We start from the raw sequence: 11348 nt of genomic DNA on the forward strand, positions 1-11348 counted from the left end.
ATTGCCTGATCTGCTCTTGGAAAGAGATGACCCTTTGACCTTTAGATGGATTTGATATGAACACCGCAGGAACTATTTGGAAATGCTGTGAAGGGTTCACTTTCGGGCATTCGCCTGGACCAGGGAGCGCTTTCTCCAGGCAGTTGGCTGTCTCTGTCTTTCTCCTCCCCAGGGTTGTTTCTCAGGCTCCCGGGGAAGGCATGGGTGCCCGGGGAAAGGATCTGGTGAGCGCCTTCCTCCCCCCAGAAAGAAGCCCTTCTCTGTGGCCCTGCAGTTTGTCCAGAAGGCTGGGGCAGCTGCTGGGCCATAGCCCCCACCCTGCGCTGTGAGGTGATCGTGGCCTTGGTGCTGAGCCTGCATGGCCAAGGTTCATAGGAAGCTACACCCTGGGCTATTGTGCTGCCCTCCCTGAAGGCAAACCTCCTTCCCTTCCCACGAATGGCACCTTCCGCCATCTCTAGGTATTGTCTCGCTCCCCGTCCAGTTCCCAGAACTCCCCGGAGGATTCTCGTCCAGTTCCTAGAACTCCCTGGAGGATTCTGGAGCCTCAAACAATGAGGCATCTCACTCGGGGCAAAAGCAGGAGCACAGGAGGCCCCAGAGCCCACGGGGACCTGATCCCATGAGTGCCCTTAATAGGGCTGTGACTGTGACTGCCCATGTCTGAACCAAAGCTGCCCTGGGTTCTGACCATGTTGCCAAAAAGAGGGGTGGGCGGTGCTGTGCAGGTGCATTGGGTGCTGATCGGGGCCTCGTCTTAGAGGCGTGGCAGGGTGCTGGGACTCCTCCTGTGCTGTTACACACTCCCCTTTTCCTCTGTAGGCTAAGCTGCAAGGCTGCCTTTCACCAGGGTTCTGAGGTCAGGCAAGCTGGTGTGGGCACACGCCCTCCACACACCTCTTCCTCCTGCACCCCGATGAGGCCCTGATGTCCTGGCCTCCGATTCATCATCTGGGTCTCCCAGCTCTCTGGGGACTAAGTGTGGGCTTCCCAGGAGGGTTCTACCATGCTGCCCTTCCCTGCTGTGCCCTCGAGTTCACACACACACTCGTGCATCGGCTGAGTGTGTGTATGCACGCACACACACGTATACTCTCATTCATGCACACACACACACACTCTTCACTGATTGGTGTTTTATTTCTCCAAAGCCAGCTTCTATCTGCTAACGGGAGGCCGAGGAAGAGTGAGCCTTCCCTTCCAGGTAGCATTTCTCCATCTAAACCCTAATGAGTTGTTTCCTAACTTCAGAGGGATGGTAGGCAACCCAGAAGAACCAGAGTACCCTCCCTCGGGGCAGGTACAGGCTTCAGGGGGTGGAATCCGGGTTGGATCGAGCTCCTGCTTGCTCCTTGCCTGGAGACCCTGTGTTGTGAGCTGTCTCACGTTGGAACACACTCTGGAGGAGTGAGTCTAACGGGAATGGCGCTAGCCAGGCAGGAGGCACAGGTCTGGGGGACAGGGGCAGAATTGTAGTGCCCACAGGTAACCCCAGTAGGTGTCTGTGTGTCTCATCTCCTCTGGAGGGTGCCTCCCCGACTCAGCAGGATTAATGGCTGGGAGCCCTTGGGAAGGGCCCGGAGCACCGAGGAGCACAGGTGCCCAGTGCTGTGGTTGCGATGTGGTTTGTCCCTGTTGGAATTTGATGGCCACGGTGATAGTGTTGGGAGATGAGGCCTATACAAGGTGATTGGGTTGTTAAGAGGGACTAATTCCTTTATTGCTGGATGGAATTAGCTACTCCAGAGGCAGGTTGTCACTAAAGGAAGCCGCTCCTGCACTCTGGCCCCCCGACATGTGCTGGTTGCCTTTCCGCCCTCTGCCGCCAGGCCCTCACCAGATGCTGGCTCGTGGACTCCCCAGCCCTCCCAGCCCCCAGAGCCATGAGCCAAAATTAACTTCTCTCCTTTGTAAGTGACCAAGTCTCATGTATACTGTCACAGGAGCAGGAAAGGAGCCAAGACACCCAGCGTGCGTGGGCCTTTCCAGCAGGCTGTATTTTTAGAAACATGACCTCATTTGGTCATTCGATCAATCGTGGCTGACCTGTGTCAGCTCTGGGAAGTGGAAGGGAAAGATGAGTATACCCGTGTCGCCAGATGAGGATACAGAGTCAGAGGCTGACGTGACCACGGTCACCTCGGCACTGTGGTTCTCTGGTTTTGCCCGTTTGACAGCTGTGCCACGTTGCCTCCTACCACACATTCCCAAAGTCCAGTTTTAATTTTCTACAATTTACAAATCTGGAAGAGGTCCTTTATGACTCTATAAAGACCATTTTCCCGACATGTTCTCCTGTGTCACATCAGCCACTTGGACTGGATTTTTCTGCATGGCATCCGCCTCCCACTTAATGCTTTTTGGAGAGGCCGTTGGTTTTCAAGCAGCCTGGGGTGTTGGCAGGGCAGGTATTCTGTGCACTCCAGAGGAGCCCATGGGAGTTCCCAACTCACACACCTGGTTTGGGACCAGCATCCAGGTCTTCTCATTTTTTAAAAAAGATTTATTAGTTTATTTGAAAGGCAGAGTTACAGAGAGGAAGAGGCAGAGAGAGAGAATCTTCTATCTGCTGGTTCACCCCCTAAATGGCCACAACGGCTGGAGCAGGGCTGATCTAAAGCCAGGAGCCAGGCACTTCTTCCAGGTCTCCCATGTGGGTGCGGGGGCCCAGTGATTTGGGCCATCTTCTGCTGCTTTCCCAGGCACATTAGCAGAGAGCTGGATCAAAAGTAGAGCAGCCGGGACTTGAACTGGTGCCCATGTGGGATGCTGGCACTGCAGGCGACAGCTTTACCTGCTACACCACGGCGCTGGCCCCCGGGGTCTTCTCATCTTTAAGTCCTGCGAGGTCTCAGTGGCATCAGGCTGCCCCTTCCCAAGGGGGCTCAGGAAGCACAAGCAAGTGCGACAGGAGCTGTTCACTTGTCTACGGCCACACAGAGCTTCCGGGGAGCCGACTCCATGGAAACAGCAGAGAGGGGCTGTGTGTGTGAAATTCCTTCCGGACCTGTTATAGTTCTCAGTAGACGCTGATGAGCCACTGCCTGTTTTCATGGTGGGCCAGTCTTTATCATCTGCATCCTATTCAGAGAGACCAGAACAACTGAATCACAGAACAGCAGAAACAGAGAACCACAGAGTCTTCCTTCTAATTGAGCAGGAAATGGCTTGAGCGGGCTCAGTGACCTGCTCAGGGCCTCCCGCCTCGTGATGGGGAGAGAGGAGGTTCTACAGCCTCACGGTGAAGTTGTGGGCTTGGTTTTTGACCACGCACATCCACAGTCTGGAGCTTGGACCCCCTACGAGGGGAATGGTGTTGTCCCTTCAGTCCTCTGTTCTACTCTGAAGGAGACCCTGTGGGTGACAGTGAGGAAAGTAAAACAAAGTTGGCATCATGTTGGTTGCTCTCAACATAAAATCTGGGTTCCATTAGCTCCCCCCGATTCACTATAACCTGGAAAGAAAAAAAATCTCTACACTGCCCTTGACGGCTCTGTGTCCTCGCCCAGTGCACTCCATACATTGCAAGTTCCCATTTTTTCCGGGGAGCAGCTACTCCCTCCAAACACATTTTCTTTTCTTTTCAATGTCTTACTTATTTATTTATACTAGAGAGAGGGAGAGATACACAGAGAGAGATCTTCCATCTGCTGGTTCACTACCCAAACGGCCACAACAGCCAGGTCTGGGACAGGTCGAAGCAGCAGCCAGGAACTCCATCTGGCCCTCTGACACGGATGCAGGGGCCCAAGCCATTGGTCCATCTTCTGTTCCTTTCCCAAACACATAAGCAGGAAGCTGGATCTGAAGTGGAGTAGCTGGGACTTGAGCCAAGCACTCCAATATGGGATGCTGGTGTCCCAAGCGGCAGTTTAACCCGTTGTACCACAATGCCAGCACCCCACCCCAACACACACATTTTCTGAGCACCTGTTTCATCCCTCGGCCTGGGCTTGGCCAAGCCCTGCTCATCAAAGCAGCACAGATACCACTCCAGTTCTCAGAAAGCAGGTGGGTCGCTTCAAATGCTCACTCTTAGAATCCATTAATCCTGGTGAGTCCTAGGGATGTCCTAGAATCAGGTTCCCCCCGTCTTGTTCTGGATCCTGAGCTAAACTTCCCCAGCCTCCAAGCCTGAAGACCATTGCCTTCTTGTTTCCAGATGCCCACCGTGGCCTTCAAATCTTGATGCATGAGAGCCTACGTGGTAGAGCCCATCCTTGTATTCTCCTGCCTGACTTGAGCACCTAACTTTATCCTGTATGGGGACAGGAAGCTGAATCATCAGACATCACCTCTGCTCTCAGGAATGCAGCTGGCTCCCAGCCTCTGCTCCCTGGCCGGGCCTAGCATGGTTTTCCCCGTTCACTTGGAACTGCCTTGGCTCTCTAAGTCTTATGCTTGTCTTTGCTTTGATGTCATGTCAGTGTCTGCCTTTGACACTGACCCTTGGGTTCATGGTAGCTGCATGTTTTCTTCCTTGAGAAACTGCCTTTCAGCTGCAGTCTTGGGCATGGCCACTTCCTGCCACTGTGCCAACCTGTCCCAACCCCTAGTTCTGCCTTTTCCTGGTCAACTTTGTCCAAGACAACCCATGGCCTGGAGTTCACCCATCACCCATACCAGGCCTTCGATAAATATTTGTGAAGTTGAATCAACTCAGGAGTGGTTCAGAAATTCCAGGAGAAAGAATCCAGAGGAGTTGGCTGCGGTCGAATGGCACTTGCTAAGTTGACAATACTTCTGTTTTAGTCCTGTGCTTCTCTGGGCTCTATAAGTTTACAAGGAAGCTCACGGTCTCACAATGGATGAGTCAGGCTGGGGAAGGGAGCAGCTCTTCACACAGGACTTGTGTCTCTAGGAATTGTTGGCAGCCTCAAGCCCAGCCCTCTGGGAGGCTTGGTAGGCCTGGCTATTGGAGGTGCTGGGAAGAGGCCCTGCCTGCTACTGACCTGCCCAACAGGCTCTGCTCATGCAGAGAGCAGAAATGCACCTGCCTGTGAGGTGCTTTGTTCTTTGTGAGTGCCTCTCTGGATGCTTGAAGCATGGGCTGTCCACTCTGGACGGGAAACCTCTGATGGGCATACGTGAGCTGCTTCATCCCACGCGGTCGGTAAAGACAGCTCCCCCAGGGCTCCGCAGCCAAAGCCTTGTGAAGCAGGTGACCGAGCCCCTGCCGAGTGAGGGGCAGCTATTGGCCATTGTGCAGCCATCTGTTCAACTTAGCCACTGCGTCACTGACACGCGCACACCCTGGTCCCTGACTAAAATGAGCTGAGCGCTTGTCCCAAATTCTTTTGCGTCTTGCTGATTTCACTCCAAGAATGTAAGATTTTGCCTTCTCAAAGAAGCCTGATGGGCAGCCTAAGATGGCCTCCAGTGGCCCTCACCTCCCGGGATTCGCATTCCGGTGTAACCCTCTCCCCTTGAGTTACTCAGCTGTTCTGACAAATAGAACAGCACAGAGAAGGGGATGTGGTCATGGGGACTGTGGCATCCGTATGAGGCATCCATTCTGCTGCTTCTCCCCTCCCCTCCTCTTCCACCCCTTCCCTCCCCTCCCCTCCCCTTTCTTGCTCTATCTTCCCCTCCCCCTCTTTCTCTCTTTCCCGCATCCCGCACTTTGGGAGAAGCTGTGTTGTGAGCAAGTCTTTGGAGAGGCCCACACAGCCTGGTGAGGAACGGAGACCCCCATCCCCATGGCCTGGGAGGAAGCAGACCCTAGCTACTCCCGGTGAGTAAGCTTGGAAGTGGACCCTTGAGCCCCCGCTGAGCCTCAAGGTGACTATGGCTGCTGGCCAAGGGCTTGACTGTAGTGTTCTGAGGAACCCTGAGCCCGGACCACTCAGCTCAACTGCGCCTGGATTCCCCACAGAACTGTGAGGTCCTAAATGTTTGCTGTTTAAACTGATAAATGATATATATCCCCGCGTAGGGGCTGCATACACATGGCTTTTGTTTCTTTTCTAGCCACTCATTCATAAACTTCTTGCCATAGGCCTTCTCCCCTCATCAAGGCTGCTGCTAGTCTATATGGCATCTTTGTGCTGGGTAAGAAAAGGGACCCATTTTTTTAAAAAGATTTATTATTTATTTGAAAGGCAGAGTTACAGAGAGGCAGATGCAGAGAGAGAGAGAGAGAGAGAGGTCTTTCATCCGCTGGTTTATTCCCCAAATGGTCACAATGATGGAAGCTGGACCAGTCTGAAGCCAGGAGCTAGGAACTTCTTCCAGGTCTTCCGTGTGGGTACAGGGGCCCAAGCACTTGGGCCATCCTCCATTGCTTTTCCAGGCCATAGCAGAGAGCTGGATCAGAAGAGGACCAGCCAGGACTCAAACCGTTGCCCATATGGGATGCCAGCACTGCAGGTGGGGGCTTTACCTGCTGCACCACGGCGCCAGCCCTGTGGGACCCATTCTTTAAGACATTTGGCTGGGAAACTGTCATAAGCACCTCATCTGTGACAACGAGGAAGCAGGTGGTGTGCTGTGGATGTGCTGCCTCTGTGCAGTGCACAATCTGAATCACTGTGTGTGGCCACCAGGCCCCTGCTCCTGCAGGAAGTTCCCCTCCCCGTGTCAGGGGTCACTCGCTGCTCCGCAGGCCTGCTCACCTTTCGCTGGTTCTGCTTTTCTTTGATCTATCAGCTGCACTTGACTCTGACCCAGCCCCTCATCCTAAGAACTCTCTATGTAGGATTATAGGAGACAGGACTGAGACAGAACAAGAACACACATGGCAGGTGGCTGAAAGGACCAACTGACTGTTAACAACAGTCAGCACAGCTAGCGAACCCTTTGTGGCAGCGGCATTGTGTGTCTTCTGCCTCTCTAACAGTGTCAACAGTTGGGATGGTAGTTTGGGTGTCCTTCCAAGGCCCATGTGTTAAGGGCTTGATCCCCGGAGTCTGTGTTAACGGATTAAGGATGAAACTTAATCCAATTATTGTGTCTGAAGGTGGGGCTCTGGAAAGTGAGCAGGCTGGGTTAGGTTGTCAGGGTGGAGTGCCCGTGATGAGTCACAGCTGCTTTGTAAGGAAGACACGGAGGGAGACGCCCAGCCAGCTCCCTGCCTCAGCGCCTGCTCCTTCCTCTGCACCCCGTCCACCGTCCACCACCCTCATCAGACACCAGACCAAGGGGGCGAAAATCCAAAACCACGAGCCAACACACACCCTCCTTCCTAAGTCCTCCTCTCAGGTGTTTTGGTTATAGTGACGAAAAGCTGACGGATGTTAACAGAATACAACAGACTGGGTGATTTGTGAAAACGGAAGTTTGTTTGGCTCATGGCTCTGGAGGCGGAGCAGTTCAAGGGGCTGGTGCTGCCCGGGGTGTGCCCTCCTTCAGGCTGCATCTCAAAGTGGTAGAAGGGCAGGCAGGCACAGGCGAGATGGAAGAAACAGGGCTACCCTCCTCCTCCTTATCAGGAACCCACTCCCAGGGAGCGACCCTACTCCTGTGGTGATGGCACTAATCCATTAGGAGCTCAGAGTCCTCATGGCCCAATCACCTTAATACCACCACAGTGACAATTAAATGCCAACATGAGTTTTGGAGGGGCATTCCAAGCGGAGCAGTACTCTACTCGGATGCCGCCCAAGGTCTTCCTTCTCATTGCAATTTCCTTTCACCCATGAGCTCTGGTTCTCAGTGTTTTATTTTTTGAAGATTTATTTACTTATTTGAAAGGCAGAGTTGCAGGGAGAGAGAGAGAGATGTCTTCCAACTACTGGTTTATTTCCCAAATGGCCTCAATCAGGAGCCAGGAGCTTTTTCCAGGTCTCCCACGCAGGTGCAGGGCCCAAGGACTTGGGCCATCTTCTACTGCTTTCCCAGGCCATAGCAGAGAGCTGGATGGGAAATGGAGCAGTCAGGACTCAAACTGTTGCCCATATGGGACGCCGGCAACTGCAGGCGGGGGCTTTACCCGCTACACCACAGCGCTGGCCCCCATCTTCTTTTATTACTATCCTGGTGTTGGACCAACATGGAAGTTGCCCAACTCCTTACTTTTACCCAAACCTCCCTGCTTTTATAGAGTTTCAGGAGACAGAAGGGGTGCATTTGCACTATAGACTTGCGAGGAAGACTGCCAGAAGTTCTTCTGGCGACTCTGCCCGCTCCGTTCTCCCGCCCCTGGGCCCACGCAGCTCCAGGTAGCTTTCTCTTCCATCAGTCTGACTCCCTGGAGCCCAAGCTTCCGGCCTCACCTGACTCAAGACACCTTGCATTGGGAAAATAGCTCTGTCTCTCAGAGGGATTCTGTTTCCAGACATTAAGCTAAGTTGTTTTTCAAATTTTTTTCTGTGCCTCAATTAGTTCTTAAAATGATCACGGCTGGATTGTGTGTTAAATGCCACTTCTGCAAGGGAACTCCAAGTGGGCGGGGTAGCTGTTTGGGACAGTGAAGCTTCTTTCTTCACACCCCTCCTGTCGGGGCCATCTTGTAACTCTGCCTTGGCGTCTCCCCAGCGTGCGCAAGCACCTTTTATTCTGCATTGCTGAGTTTCTTCTGTAGCTCGACAAATCTTTTCCGCTTTAGCGGACTCCTCACTGCACTGCCCGCAGGCAGCCTTGGGCTTCGACAACCGTGGCAGCAGAACAGATGCCCGAGTGTTCCTGCAGGCCCTGTCTTGTTGGACATGACGCATTCGTGGCCAGCTTTGAAAAATCCTTTCCATGGCCACCCTGCAGTTTCAGGCTTGCATGCAGGGCGACCTCGGAGACTCTTGTTATCTAAACAGCTTGGTGAGAGTCGCTGACCGCTTTCTCTCTTTTCTAGCATCGCTGCTTCCTGCAAGTTTGCTAATTATGCCAGAAATGGTTTTCTCCTTGCTTTTGTGACATAAAATCTCTCCTTTTTCTCTTTCCACCTCATATCACTGCTCTTTTTTCATTTTTTATTTACTTGAGAGAGAGAGAGAGAGAATGAATGGGTGCTCTCCTCTCTGCTTGGTTCACTCCCTAAATGCTTCATCAGATCCCAGACCAATCGGGCCACCCAATCTTGGACTGGATGGAATACCACAGGCTGGGTAATTTATAAGCAATAGAAGTTTATTTGGCTCATGTCCTAGAGACTGGGAAAACCATCTCTTTCTCTCTTTGACTTTTATTTGAGAAACACACACACACACACATATATGAGAGAGAGAGAGTGTGGGGAGCAGCCCGGACTGGACTGAGTTACTGGAATTAAGACTTATTCTATGCATCTGCTCTCCCACAATATGGCTCTGGGAGAGAAGTAAACAGCTTCTGCACAGCTGCCTCCAGTTCAACCAATAAACTGTGGGGCTTGCTACTGATTGGAGGAGAGCAGCATACTCGGCGTATGGGCAGCCGAGTTGGGATTGGCGGAGGAGGACTATAAAGGAGGAGAGAGACGGCATGCACCAGGAACATCTAAGGGGAACATCTAAGGGGAACATCTATCTGAAGGAATACCTGTGCAGCCCCCGAGAGAGCCGGCCGGCGGTGTGCCGCTCCCCTGCGGAAGTGGGGAATGTGGCCAGGGGGAACCGCCCTTCCACGGAGGTGGAAGGGATAGTAGCCAACCCGGGAAGAACCAGCAGCAAACCCGGGGAGGGCCGAGCAGACAGAAAGAACAGCGCAGGGTCCTGTGTCATTCCTCCACGAAGAGGGGGAGCGACAAGAGAGAGAGAGAGAGAGAGAGAGAGTGAGTCTGTTGGCTCACTCCCCAAATGCCCATAATGACTGAGGCTAAGCTGAGGCCAAAGCTGGGAGTTGGGAACACAATCCAAGTCTCCCACATGGGTGGCAGGGACCTGAATACTTGAGCCACCATTGCTACCACCCAGGGTGTACACTAACAGGAAGCTGGAGTGAGGACGGAGGTGGGTCTTGAACCCAGGCACTCTGAAGTAGGACCTGAGCTTGTTAACCACTAGGCCAAATGGCTGTGGCATCTTTCTTTGGATCCACTTTGTTCTACCTCCAAGGGGAGCCCTTCCAAGCTCACTTTCCCCTCTCTCTCTGGAAGCCTCATCTACTTTTGGGATTTCAGATATTACTATTTTTAAGCTACTAAATATTTTCTTTATTTACTCATATATATGTATGCATTTGTTTTCACCATCTTAATCATTAAATTAAAAATTATTTTTATTTTATTTGGAAGGCAGAGAGACAGATACATGGAGAGAGATCCTCTTACCTGCTGGTTCACTCCACAGGAGCTGCAACAGCCAGGGCTGGTTCAGGCTGAAGCCAGGAGTCCAGAACTCAATCCAAGGTGACACATGGGTGACAGAGACCTGGACCAGGCACTCTGATATGGGATGCAGGCATCCCAAGCAGCACCTTAACTCTTGTGTCAAACGCCTGCCCCTTAGCCATCTTTAAGTGCATGGTTCCATGGCACGGACACATTCACATGGCTGGGGGTCCATCACCACCATCCATCGCCAGGACTCTTCAGCTTGCACAATGGAAACTGTACCCATTACCCGTCTCCCTCCTGCCCCTGCCCTGGTCTCCACCATCATGTTTTCTGTCTCCGTGAATTCGATGACTGTGGACGCCTCCCAGGAGTGGGATCACGCAGTGTCTGTGCCTCTGTGACAGGTTATTTCATGTAGTACAATGCTGCCAAGGTCTGGCCACGTTGGAGTGAGTCAGCTGTTACTTTTACATGAGAGACTCGGAGGCCGGAGTTCTGGGTCCCTCCTCCCTCTCAGGGTCCCTCCTCCCTCTCAGGGTCCCACCTCCCTCTCAGGGTCTCACCCCCTTCTCAGGGTCCCTCCTCCCTCTCAGGGTCCCTCCTCCCTCTCAGGGTCTCACCCCCTTCTCAGGGTCCCTCCTCCCTCTCAGGGTCCCACCTCCCTCTCAGGGTCCCTCCTCCCTCTCAGGGTCCCACCTCCCTCTCAGGGCCCCACCACCCTCTCAGGGTCCCTCCTCTCTCTCAGGGTCCCACCTCCCTCTCAGGGTCCCACCTCCCTCTCAGGGCCCCACCACCCTCTCAGGGTCCCTCCTCCCTCTCAGGGTCTCACCCCCTTCTCAGGGTCCCTCCTCCCTCTCGGGATCCCTCCTCCCTCTCAGGTTCCTCCTCTCTCTCAGGGTCCCCCCTCCCTCTCAGGGTCCCTCCTCCCTCTCAGGGTCCCATCTCCCTCTCAGGTCCCTCCTCTCTCTCAGGGTCCCTCCTCCCTATCAGGTTCCTCCTCTCTCTCAGGGTCCCTCCTCCCTCTCAGGGTCCCTCCTCCCTCTCAGGTCCCTCCTCTCTCTCAGGGTCCCTCCTCCCTCTCATGGTCCCACCTCCTCTCACCGTTGGCCGTGTCTTAGGTGAGCTAAAGCGCTCTCAGGTCTTCTTGTACGGGCGTTGTCTC

General features: G+C 53.5%; 1 long non-coding RNA gene across 1 annotated transcript; it reads right to left on the minus strand.

Moving 5' to 3' along the window:
• Positions 1 to 2488: 2488 nt before the first annotated feature.
• Positions 2489 to 4236, minus strand: LOC138848646 (uncharacterized). The gene is made up of 2 exons (XR_016229695.1): positions 3931 to 4236; positions 2489 to 3354 (listed from the first exon to the last, which is right to left on the minus strand). It is a non-coding gene; the product is annotated as an uncharacterized LOC138848646 (long non-coding RNA).
• Between the last annotated feature and the right edge of the window lie 7112 nt (positions 4237 to 11348).

Source organism: Oryctolagus cuniculus, chromosome 2 (genome assembly GCF_051225735.1).
Source record: "Oryctolagus cuniculus isolate XC-2025 breed Fujian yellow rabbit chromosome 2, ASM5122573v1, whole genome shotgun sequence".
Taxonomy (NCBI): Eukaryota; Metazoa; Chordata; class Mammalia; order Lagomorpha; family Leporidae; genus Oryctolagus; species Oryctolagus cuniculus.